We start from the raw sequence: 13813 nt of genomic DNA, 5'->3' as shown, positions 1-13813 counted from the left end.
CTAGCTACCATTGATTCAAGAGCATGTGCCATTGCAAAGAGGGCAGATGCTGCAGAGGAGAAAACTATTGTTGCAAGGAGTAACTAACTCATAATTTTCAATGTTATTGCTAATCAATTTAAAATGCACAGCAAAGACCAGATTCCTTACCTCCTTTGCAGGTCCTACCCTTCAGCTCTCCTACTTGAGACTGTCCTCCGGGTTTCCTCAACACCATACTCCACAGCCAACTTTGATGTACTCACAAATCGGAGATGGACAAGACTTATTGCATCTATATAGACCAAGCCCCTGCCAAAGCAGGTATTTTTACATATAATGCCTTGTGTTTTGTTCAGTCCAGTATTAAATGACCCAAACTTTGGGCTTCCACTATGTGTAACTCACTCTAGTGCCACATCCATCACATTACAGACATCTCAACTGCCCCTTGGCTCTTCTGAATGGATCATTTCCTGCTCCTGAGCCACAGGAAATGCAGCTCCTGACAGTACTGACTAGAATAATGCACGGCAGACACTGTGACAGGTCAGAGCTGATGCAGAAATAATTGTAGTATTTTGATTTTTGTATTTTCTAGTCCGTATGGATTTTTCCCTCTTTAATTGGCTTTGGACAAGTGCTGGAGTGGCCTGATGAGTTTTTCCACCTGTTTGAAGTATTTATCATAATTATTTTTAAAAATTGCTGCATTCAATCTTAAAAGGAAAATTGCATTTTCTCCCCTAACAGAAAATTGTGGCCTTTTTAATGTCCTAGAATAGCAAGCTGATAAGAAGATTAGTTTTCATATTTGAATGCATACAATAATATTTATTTCAGAGGTCTCCGCTGAGGTATTTTGTTTGATTGTTTGTTTTGTAAGTGAACACGGTTCATGTTCTAATAGTTGCAGCTTAATTCTTTTGCATGCATCAATCATGCTGGTCAGGATCATATGTAATGGTGCCCTCTAAGAACTAACTAGCACACTCGGCTAAAAAACCCATCTGTTATTGCATACATTTCCGGTTCAAACAGATTTCCTTACTAAATCATGAAAGCCTTTAATACGTAGAAACGATGAGATTAAATATGTTGCCTTTGAATATATTTGTTACCTTCTATTTCGGAAGTACAGCATTAGTTAGAGTTATTCATTTTATTTAAAGGTATATCCCTAGTGCTAACCAGTTACATTAAACTCTAGGACCTAAGTCCCTGAAGAAAATAAGGTTCATTTTCAAACAAGATTCTTTAATGCTGGCAGTCCCAGGGCCTGGCTGTTTTTAGTAATTCTGAGATGCTGTAAATCAGTGTTTAACACACATGATAATCCACATGTGAAAAATCTCCCAACGGTCTAGACTAGCTGTGCATGGGGCAGCAGGGCACAACACAGGCAGGGGACAACCATGGCTGACTTTATGACACCATTGCATTTCCCAGTCTCTGGGGTTGCTGGTTGCCATTTTGGTCCTCAGCCAAAGACAAAGGAGCCACCAGGTTAAAAGAAAAGTTACATTTGCAAAGTGACGTTTAAGAATCAGGTCCATATGGTTTACACAGCTGAGTTCCAGATACTGGAGCACATGCTTTGCTCTGAGAAAAAGCTCTGCATAGTGGCTCAAGTAGATTGAAAACAGAAGGAGCTTTCAGCCAAGGAGAAGCAAGCAGCTCCCTCGGGCAGAAAGAAGATGCGGAGCGCAGACATTCCCTATGCTTTTGGCACAATCTTAATTCTGGAAGTTCCTAACTTTTGAGGGCTTGACTTTGCAGACTTATTGGGGTAAATTTTGTAGGTAGCATGATGATATTTTCTGCAAAGAAAGGGCAAGTCATCCTTTGTATTAATAGAAGGCTAAATTAGATTGTAAGCTCTTTGGGGCAGAGACTGTCCACTACTATGTGTCTGTGCATCACCTGTCAAAATGAGTTCTAGGTGCATAATGGGGACTCCTAGGTGCCATGATAATGCAAATAAAAATAAATAAATAAATTAGTGAGTTGATAGTTTTGAAGAGAAAAAGTGCTAGATATTGCTGTTTCTGCAGTACTTGGGGAGCACTGAACAAAATAAATTATTCTGCTTCCCAGCATTTAAAATAATGCTATGCTGGGTTGGTTTGTTTGTTAGAAATAACACATATCATGGTTGACGTATTGCATCTTTTAACACATGAAACAGCAGAAAATAGTGTGTGCTGATTGGGGCTGGACAAAATATTTGCCAAAAGTCCTCCCTACCCTGTTTTGATGAATGGGTTATTTAAATATATTCCAGCCTACAGGTTGTTCACCAAGGACTAGATAATTGCATTGCAGAGCTGCAGTGCTTCAGGCTAACTTAGCTGTGTCTATGGAGGGACTTAAGTCAACCTAACTACATTGCACAGGCATGAAATTTTCCCACAGCTCAGAGCAACATAGCTAAGGGACCCTTAGAGCTCCTCCTCTGCTGCCCCCTTGCTCTGGGAGTGGAGTAAATAACTTCATCTGTTGGTGGAGCAGCTTATTCCCCCAATGCACACCAGTAAATTAGGCTGGCTGGCAAAGCAGGGAGTGAAGAGGCAGGGCTCTTTTCACCTCCTGCCTCTTGTTTGTAATGAGGATTATCGTGCAAGCAGCCTCCTGCTCTCCCTATTGTGTGGATGGAGTTACAATCTGAGTGGGACCAATCAGAGGAGTAAAGAAGACAGTACTCCCCCTTATACATAGTTGAAGAAGGGCTGTGATAATCCAGCCCTGAGATCATTGCTTCAGAGTGATTTGTCACCTAAATCAAATCACATAGTATTTTCTTTGCTCTCAGATGTGAACACTTCCATTGAGAACACGTATGCAAAGCTATATTAATGTGAGTATTAGCATAAAAATATATTCACAGGAGGATTCACAATGTCTTTTCTGGGAACTTGCAAATTTTTATTGAATTTTTATGAAGAGTTGCGAGTACCAGCAGCAGAGCAAGTGTGTGGTTTTATATCAATGAATGCTCATGCATACCTTTTTTTGCAGTATTTGCCATACTCTACTATTGATCAGCTGGTCTCACGTAAGGCATGCATGACCTTATCTGCTCTCCAATCAAGCTAAACCATTTCTAGACATCATTAGGACAAAAATTCACATTGACTGTCAACTCACTGGAAGTACAGAAGAGTAATAATGACAACTGAGGTGCCTCTGACAGGACTACATGAAGATATGTGTTTGACAAAGTTTATCAATGGTGGCTTGTGACATCTCAAGGTGGGCGAGAGGAGCTGCCATAGAATCATAGAATATCAAGGTTGGAAGGGACCTCAGGAGGTCATCTAGTCCAACCCCCTGCTCCAAGCAGGACCAATCCACAATTTTTGCCCCACATCCCTAAATGGCCCCCTCAAGGATTGAACTCACAACCCTGGGTTTAGGAGGCCAATGCTCAAACTACTGAGTTATATCTCCTCCAGAAAAGTCTGTTTTATCCTGCAACAATAGGAGAAGAGAAGGTTCCAGAAGAGCTACTCATCTGCAGAGAAAGAGGTGGAAGAAGATTTAAAACCACTGGATTTGAGGAAAGAAATTCACCAAGAACAGAGGAGAAGATGCTATTCACTTGCACACTATCCTGTTTTTAATGGAACCTTTAATTGGAGTCAGAAGAATTATGCTTGGAAATTGTGCTTCACCTTGTGAGCTGGGTGAAATGTTGTTATGGGTTGAGTTAGCATCTCTTTAAACTGATGTGTGAATGAGTCCCCATTTAAGTCAATTGTAAGAGACAGTTAAGGGCCACACCTAAAACAAAGCCTTAGAGAGCCTGCCCAGAAACTAGCACCATGTGGATGGAGGGTTTGACTGGATATTGTGACCAAGTGTGTGGGAGAGAACACACACAAACTGAGAACAGACTGAGTGAGAATAGTGAAAGAGAGGTTGAAGGAGCTGCTGAAAGCATGTGGCTGATCCTGGAAGAATCCTGCGGAGAGGGGGTTTGGGAGTCAGCGCTACAGACTGAAAAGACTGCTCATGGTGCTGTGCCCAAAAGAGGTTGTTTCCTGCTTTCCGATTCCCTCTGTGTTGAGTGACACAGGATTTTGTACGTTCTTTGTGAATAAAAAAAAAAGTGTTAAGAAACCCCTACTGCCAATGTCTACTCCCAACTGGAACACCCACAGGGCCCCAAACTTTGACTAGCTGCTTGGGTCAAAAAGGGCAACATATACCATACCTCCTAGCTGATCACTAAGCCAACTAGCTAGGGTGAGGACTACCTGACATGCCTTGGCTTTCAAGGCCGCAGCCCCAACAGCTACACCTCCTGCGTTTTAAAGGGAAACAATGGTTGCTTTTTGTACATAGCATTTAGTAGTAATGTAATGTATCAGCCATTTTTCTAATCCTATTTTTAAGTGTAATTTTTCTAAACACTATTTTTAAGTGTAATTTGCTACATGTCTTGGATTTATTATAGCTTTAGAGACTGTTTCTCACTATGTGTGTGTACAGGTCCTACCACAATGGGTATAAGAATAAAGTTCTGCCCTCAACTATTTGTATATAAATCCCATTCTTTTTGTGGGATTTGCATGTACATACTCTATGTGAGCAGAAATTTTCTCGGAGGCAGGTAGAACGGGGGGTTTATAAAGGAAAGAGAAGCAAAAAAAAAATTAACAAAATTAGTACAGAGCTCACGGGGGGAAAAAAAGACAGTATCTGAGAGCACAGGGGTTGAGCTAAGACATGGAGGTACATGATGGAAGGACCAGATCCTCCATCTGGGACAGTATCTTATCACAAAGCTAAATGGGCTTTTTCATCTTTAGACACCCCCTCCTTTGCTGATATATTGCCAAGCATATAACATGGTCTCAGCAGGCCTGGAAGTCTCTGCTCTCCTGGCTACTATCTTCAGTTCTCTTGTACTCGGAAACGGCCCTGTGTCAGAGGTGCCGTAAGAAGCAACACATGCCTCTACTACTACTAACACTTAATACTTCCAAAGCACCTTTAGCCCTCAAAGCACTTTACAAAACACTTAAGGGCTTGTCTATGCTGGCACTTGTCTATGCTGGCATTTGTCTACGCTGGGAGCCGCACTCCCAGCGCTGGTAGCTACTCCCCTCGGGGAGGTGGGTTTTTTAGAGCGCTGGAAGAGCTCTCTCCCAGCGCCCTGCTGCGACCACGCAAGCCATGTGAAAACACTGCCGTGGCAGCGCTTTAGCGTTGCCAGTGTAGACTAGCTCTTAGACTAACATCACTTCAGTTAAGTAATGTATTCTTATCCCCATTCTACAGATGGAGAAAGCACAAAATGGGAGAAGTGACCTGCTCACGGTGACAGAGTGACTAAGAGAATGTCTACACTGCAACAAGAGATCCATGGCACTGCTGTGTCTGGCTTGGGTCAGCAGACTCTGTGGGGTTTGAGATTGCAGTGTAGATGTCCAGGCTTGGGCTAGAGCCCAGGATCTGAGACCTACCCCCCCTCATTAAGCTCTTGTGGGGTAAGTGTCAGAGTCCAGGATCCAGCCCAAAGCCCAAACATCTACACTGCAATTTTTTATCTCTAAAACTGAAGTCCCGCAAGCCCAAGTCAATTGACCCAGGCTTCAAGACTTAGTCATGCAGGTTTTTTATTGCAGTGTAAATGTTCCCTCCGTTTCAGAGTTCCTCTTTTCAATTCCCTCCCTGCCCTTCTCCACCCAGCTCCCTGTTGTCCCTTCCCCTTCTCTTGCCTTATAGTCCATTTGCTCTTCCCATTGGTCTCTTCTTCATCTTGTTCCATTATCCATTGGGCAGTCCTGACTTTAACCGGATTTTCCACAGGCATAAGTGCCTGCCTGAATGGATTGAGCCTTAGACTGTAAACTCTTTGGGGCAGTCACCTGTGACTTTCCTTTTGTTTTGTAAGATGCCTCATAAGAACATAAGTAGTATGCAATAATTAACAACAACAAAAACAACAAAGTCTCTCCCCCCATACTAATGTTCCCTCCATCTCGGCTTGCCTGCTTTGGTTGGATGTATTCCTGGAAGTTTCATCACATGACATAATCGTTGATTAAAGATTAATCTTTAATTCCCGTTGGCAACCCTACCCCCAACGCTCTTTTCCTCTCCTTTGCTCCTGCATTACATGTTTCACAGGCCTAAGACCTTTTATGCAACACATTAATACACTATTACTTGCTGGAAGAAGGGAAATTATATTATCTGTGGATAATTTGCTTTGGGAGATATATTACGAAGTGCATATCTAATATTACCTGCCATGTCTTGACAGATATTTGAGAGAGATGAAATTAGCCCAATTAAAGCTTCATTGTGATTCAATTTTTTTTGTAGAATGTCAATATAAATGGAAACCTGTGATATCAATCTTTATCAAGAATAACGTAATATGATCATGACATTTCAGACTTTCAAATTATAAACTAGTTCTCAATGAAAAAAGGCTGCTTTCACATTCATAATAAGGATTCAACAGCAATTGTTGAACCCGCATAAATGAAACACAGAGGCATTAAAACACTGCACTTAATTATGCCTTCTGAGCACTCTTCAAATACCAATATCAATATTTACCTTTGAGTCTATAACTAAATTGCAGGTTTCCAAGCTGGTAGAAAGCTTTTTGGAGTCAATGTGCAGATTGCTTTGGGGAAATGCATCTAATAATTATGCACCCGACTGCAAATTTTCTCCAAGAATTTACTGGAGATTATACGGGTGAATTCCATCTTAAAAATCAGCAGCTCCATTTGTGTGCAGTGCTAAGGAGGAGGATCCCAAAGTAAATACCCTGCTGATTTTAGAAGATGTCCATTCACAAATTAACCCCTTCAGGGTAAAAAAAATGAATGCAGTAGATTCCAACTGCTTAAAATGAGAACTGCAGACTTCTGTGAGGCGCACTCCAGGCTGCTGATCCCTAACTCAAAGTTGTGCCTATCTGTTAAAACAGGTGTGGGCAAACTTTTTGACCTGAGGGCCACATCTGGGTATAGAAATTGTACGGCAGGCCATGAATGCTCACGAAATTGGGGGTAGGAGTGCGGGAGGGGGGGAGGGGTCCGGCTGGGGTGCAGGTTCTGGGGTGGGGCCAGAAATTAGGAGTTCAGGGTGTGGGAGGGGGCTCTGGGTTGGGGTGCAGGCTCTGGGGTGGGGCTGGGGATGAGGGGTTTGGAGTGCAGGAGGGGGGCTTCAGGCTGAGACCGAGGGGTTTGGAGGGCAGGAGGGGGATCAGGGTTGTGGCAGGGAACTGGGGCACAGGGAGGGGCTCAGGGGTGCAGGCTCTGGGTGGTGCTTCCCGGAAGCATATCCCCCCTCCCGCTGCGAGGTGCAGCCAGGCGGCGCTGCACGCTGCCCCATCCGCAGGTGCCACCACTGCAGCTCCCATTGGCCGGGAACTGCTGCCAATGGGAGCTGCAGGGCCAGCGCCTGCAGACGGGGCAGCGTGCAGAGCCGCCTGGCCATGCCTCCGCATACTACATAGGAGCCGGAGGGGGGTCATGCCAGCTGCTTCCTGGGAGGAGCGCGGAGTGGGGCAAACCCCCAACCCCACTCCCGGCTGAAACAGGGCATGCCCCAGACCCCGCTCCTTGGTGGGAGCTGAGGGCCAGATTAAGTGGTCTGGCAGGCCGGATGTGGCCTGCGGGCCGTAGTTTGCCCACCCCTGTGTTAAATCCTCAGGATGCTTCCCAGTTCCCATTCATTTTACTGGTATTATTATTATCATCACACTGGTGCCTAAAGGCCCTAGGCAAGAGTAGGGCCTGTTGGGGCAGGACTTTACAAACACAAACAGTAGGAGACAGCTCTGACCCAAAACAGCTTGACATCTAAATCAGAAGATAGATAAAGAATGGATGGTGAGGAGAGGAAACTGAGGCACAGAGAGATTAGATTACATGCTCAAGGTTGCAATGGAAGTCTATGACACAGTCAGTAAGTGAACTCAGATCTTCCTAGCACCTCTCGAGTGCCTTAATTATATGACCATCCATTCTTTCTCTCCCACCCCCACCCGCCCCTTTTGTGTATTTCTAATATACAATAGTAGCGGGGAAGTTCCAGAACCCAGCTTCATGATTAGAACTGGTCAAACAATATTTTTGAATTATTTGACAAATTTCATAGTTTTTCTGACTTGTCTGATGTTTCTAAAAAAATGTCTGGTCTCTAGATCTTTGCCATACCCAGGCTGCAAAAGCTCAGATTGCCTGTTTTTCCCACGCTGTGGCCCTGATTCAGCAAGTGCTTGAGTATGCGCCTAAATCTGAATTTAATTGGACTATTCACATGCTCAAAGATAGGCACACGCTTTCGTACCTTGCTGAACTGAGGCCTATATACATAGCTGATTGGAAACATTTAGTCAATTTTTGGTGAATCGAGCAGCATCCGAGAAGAATTTAAAAGACTGTTTAGGATTTTTATATTAAAAATGAAAGGATTTCATTAATCTAAAATATTGAGATGTACCACGAAAGCAATAAAAAAAAAAAACCAGCCATAATGTCTGTACTGTGCCCCAAAACAAAGTTAATTCAATTAAGTTCTTAAAATTATATTCCCTCTATTTTTAGAACCATGAGAATAAATGCCAGCATTGCTGTCTGTTTCTTTTTAGCAACTTCCCAGATTATCTCACTGAAAGGTAGGTAGAATAAGGTCACCAACATTTTGTTAAAAACATAGTATGGTTCTACTGGTCTATGAATTGCTAATTATAGATTAGCTCTTACATTTCTTGAGCACCCAAAATTCCCACTGAGTGCAATACAGGATATTCAAGGACTGCAGGCCTGGGGTATTTTTCCTACTGTAAATTGCTTTTGAGTTTCTAATATTTAAATTATGAAGTTCTAATGCCTTGGTTATAAGTACTCATGAAAACTTGGAATTGTTTTTTAAATTAATTTATGTAAAGAAAAATTGCATGAGAGTCATGTAGGCATGATTCTGCAATTCAAATTGGTACCTTTATAAATATTAACAACAGTGGAATACATTAGAAGGGCCCCATCAAGAATCCCAGACATGAATCTCCTTTAACTTAAGTGAAATTCAGAACTGGATCTAAATTCCACAGCTTCAAACCATCTATAAGTAAAACTGAGTAAAATTGTTTCTGAAATTATCATTATTTTGCAACATATTTAAGAGAACTTTCAAAATGTAGTTTATATTTGTATAGTCAGTGCTTGATTCCCTAAATAAGGCACTTGCAAATATTTGTGCACACCTAATTTATGCACCTGCTTGAATCAGGCATTTGCACACGCCAATGGCCACTTGGATACATAACCTATTTTCTTATGCACGTTTTCTTTCTTCATGTGTCAAACACCGGCTTAGGCAAAGCACGTAACAACATGCTTAACTTTAAACATGTGCATTGGTCCAATTAAACAGCGGGTTATACGCCTGATCTTAAATGCTTTGCTGAATCCAACCCTTAGTACCCGCAATCATGTCTCCCTCTAGCTTCTGTCCCCAGCAAGTAGAAGAGTCTGTTATGGACAGCAAGTCACTCCTTTATATCTAAATGACAGAAACGAATTCTTTTGGTGCTAAAACCACAGGCTTCCTTCCCGCTAAGGACCCATAGTATTTGTATGTAAGAAGCTCACATTTGCTCCAGCTCATGCTTATGATGTACATTGCCAGGACAGCATGCAGATGTTTCCCCATGGTTTAGCCATTGATTTATGAACAGAGAGCCAAGTCTCATCCCCTGTTCCATCCCCTTAGCACTGGAGCTTACTTAGCTGAATGTTCATAAAGTGCTTTGAGATCCTCAGATGCACTGTGACAAGTCCTGTATTATTTTTGTTTAGATTATATATTTAGTTTTACTGACAAAAGGAAAAAGAATGCTACTGGAATTTTATTGAATTCCATTTTTTAAAAGGTTGGTTCTTTCCAGTCTAGATGTTCCCCCATGAACTATTTGGGTCAGTCCATTCAAATTTAAAATTCTTCCACTGAAAAGTCAAAATATTTTGAAGATTTTTTTAAAGCTGCAGAAGTATATTAACAACAAATATTTGTATCAAGATATTTTGCCTGTATTTGTCAGAAGAAAAAAAGCAAAATGTACTGGTTAATGCAAATGTAAGGCATAAAGTAGTTTATTCAGATTTTTAAGCTTTTAATACAAAGGTTTGTGATTAATACACTGCCACAGTTTTAGTACAATTTTGAAAATATAAAATTTTCCGTAGGAAAAATGTGAACGTTAACAGACTGGCATAAAATATTTCATGGAAGAACATCCAAGTAGGGGAGAATTTTTGATTTAATTGAAGTTATTCAATGAATTTTTAAAATAGAATGTAATAATATTCTAATCAGATTTTTTTTCTTTATGGCCCTGATTCAGCAAAGCACAAAGGCACCTGATTAACTTCAAGCACCCGAGTAGTCCCTTCAGCTTCACAAAGATTACTTACATAGTTAGCCAAAATTAAAGCTCATTGTTGAATCAAGGCTTAAGATAACAAAGTGAAATGATATATAATGAACAAAAATACTTTGCACAAAGCAATGTCCATCTGAGGATCTCAGCGTGCTTTATGAACATTAGCTGAACAAACGTCACATCTCACATGAGGTAGATAAGTAGTTCTATTCGCCACATTTTACAGATGTGGAATTTGAAGAGCAGAAAAATAATGGCCTTAGATGTGTACTGTGAGTAGTCCTACAGACTTCAAATGGGACAAGTCAGTACATAAAGGTAAGTATGTAGGTCTGTTCTTGGAGGAGCAAGGCCTAAGGGACTTGCCTAAGGTCACACAGGAAGTCTGGGAAAGAAAACCAGGGGTGAAATCCTGGTTCCATTAAGTCAACACCAAAACTCCCACTATCTTCAATGGGGCCAGGATTTTATCCCAGGTTTCTTGACTCCCGGTCCTGTGCCTTCACCACAAGATCATTCTCCCTCCCGCCACATATGGGAAAAAAATATGTCAGAGTACATTTTTAATCACGACTGAGAGAAGACAAAAGTTGAGGCCAGATTATGTTCTCTTGGATTTCAAGTAAACAGCAAACATTCATTATCATAATTTTATAAAATGAGATTATAAATTTAGCAATCTGACTGCTTAATGGTGAATCAGAGCCATGTCACTAAAATTCAGCGATTATATGACTGTGGTGTAATAAGCACCATCACCATGCAACTACAGTAGAGTAGGGGTGGCAGATAACCCAACACTAGAGAGACAGAGTATGACTTTTGTACTCTTGGTTTAATTATTTTGTAAATGTTAAACTTTTCTACAGGCTTAATATGTCACTAGAGCCAAATCCTTATGACCTTTTCCCCCTTTATATCTATATTCACTGTATTATTGTTTTAACATTGTCATTACTACCATCTATAAGAAAAAGAAAGGGGGGATATTAGAGTATGACTCAGCAATAATATATATTACTTTAAAAAGAAAAAAAATATCATCATGGAAACCATGCTTCCAAGTTAAACTAGAACTGCACTATCTTTGTCATTAAAGTTACCTCTGGTAAGCTTATCTGTCCAGAAGAGAAGACACATACAAAGGACTCATACATGCTCATCTACATGGACTCCAGTCCTACCGAAAAAATATGTACATGCATTTAACTTTAAGCACTAGGAGTCATCTCATTGGCTTCAGAGAGATTATTCCAAGTGGTTACAGTGAAGATTGTGCAGGTGTTTTACGAGGATCAGTCTCAAATGAAACATTTTGCAGGTAGAAACGGTCTTTTGATTATGTGTGCATACAGTGCCTAATGTAATGGGGCCACATCCCTGATGGGAACCTCTAGACACTACTGGAATATAAATATTAAACCACAACACTGATGCAAATGAAAAAGGGAGATCCACAATCCAAAAACCACCACGATACAACACTCAATGCTACCATCACAGTGGCATGCACTCATTCACATTTTGGCACAAACCCTCTCCCCTTTATAAAGCCCAAGCAAAGGTGCTTTCCACAGACTACTTCATGACCGTTGGGAGGTGGGTTTCTTCTTCCTAACACAAAGCCTGGAGTTCCAGCTCAGCTTTAGTGCTTTTTATAGGCTGAGGTAGCTTCTAGAGCTTCTGTGCCTAGAAAGTCTGTACACATCCTGCATTTAATATGGATGAATGTTTTGTTATCTTTTCCACAGCTATGCAAAATTAATTATAATTTTTTTAAAAAGCTATATTGGGAGCACAAAGTATTTACAGAATTAGCATCACAGAGTCATTTGGACTAGAAGGGAACTCTACTGGATCACTCCAACCATCCCCTTTCATCATAGGAGAATTAATTTAGTTAATGAAGTATTCTTATCTTGATTATGGAAAGTTAAAAGTTGCATGTTTTAAATCCCTGGGTATCAGAATAGTCTGAAGTGCAAGTTAAAGGCAGTAGAGATATGCGGATGCTCAGATACCAGAGAGATGAATGTGACAGCAAAGCCTAGATGGATAAGATCTGAAAGGATAGCTAACTCATTGGAAGTACCCAAAACATCTTGTAAACTGTTGGTTTCAAAGTGAAGTGAGCTGTAGCTCACGAAAGCTTATGCTCAAATAAATTTGTTCGTCTCTAAGGTGCCACAAGTACTCCTTTTCTTTTTGAGGCTACAGACTAACACGGCTGCTACTCTGAAAAGAGAATTGTGATTTTTCCCCCTCGTTACAGATCCCCTTTTTTCCTGCCATAAACTGCAGCTTTGAGGGGGTGCTGAAGTTGTAGAAAATATACTTCTAGTGCTACTAATTTCAACCCCTTGTTTATTGACCCAGGGCTTTTTTTTTTTTTTTTGACATGGTTTTTGACATGGTTGCCTCCAGAACAACAGACATATGGCAAGAAATTTTCCTTTACAAGATAAAGGATGTTGGAGGGGGATTAATCAGGGAACTTAATGTGCAGAGACTGCAGGCAAGATACAATACTGTTCCTGGTCATGTATGATTCATAAAGAGAGAGAGAGAGAGAGAGAGAGAGCACTCACCCTACCAGCGACATTCCATTTGGACTGTCTCCTCATTATCATTTCAGGCAGAGAAGTAGCCACATGAACTGTAAGAAACTTTCTCAGTTGGACGCAGCATTACATTTTTGGCAGTGAGGCCAGCAAATCATTAGTTAAATGCAACATGTTCTGCTTCATCATTACCAGGCAACAACAGGACAGGGCTTAATGAGAAATAGGAGCTTCCTAGTGGAAATTTAAAGTGATACAAAAATATTTTCCAGCTGAGACATCATCAGATCAGACAACAATTGTCCTTGTTAAAAATAACCTAGCTGTGAATTACATTATGATGATGATTAAAGCCTTAGATTTAGAATACAAATGTGTGCAACAAAATTAAGTATGTTTATTATTATAGTTAGATAAAGGCTACAAACCCAGTTACATCTATGTTAATAATTAGGGCTCACTTTCCGGGGATACCTCCTAGGACAATACGGATTATGCCATGTGTCTGAGTCTAAGTCTAGGGTTGTGAAGAAGCAAAAGACACTCTGGTTGAATATTATTAGACTAAAGCTGTAAACTTAAATAGGATCTGCTATTTAAAAAAAAAATCACTTGATTTTCCATTTTGAAGAATACCGCATGTCAAACCTCACATAGCACTTTTCACATACAAAAGTAATTTGGAATATGACTTAAAAATGTTTCAGATATTCTTGTGAGGTATGTAAATATTAACTCCATTTTACAGATGGAGAATTTGAGGCAGAGATGGCTAGTGACTTGCTCAAAGCCACAAAGAAACCAGGATTAGAACTCAGGAGTTCTTTGTTTGTAATCAAACTATGCACATATGGTA

The sequence above is a fragment of the Chelonia mydas genome, chromosome 6, assembly GCF_015237465.2.
Source record: "Chelonia mydas isolate rCheMyd1 chromosome 6, rCheMyd1.pri.v2, whole genome shotgun sequence".
Lineage (NCBI taxonomy): Eukaryota > Metazoa > Chordata > Testudines > Cheloniidae > Chelonia > Chelonia mydas.
This window is presented reverse-complemented; position numbering follows the sequence as displayed.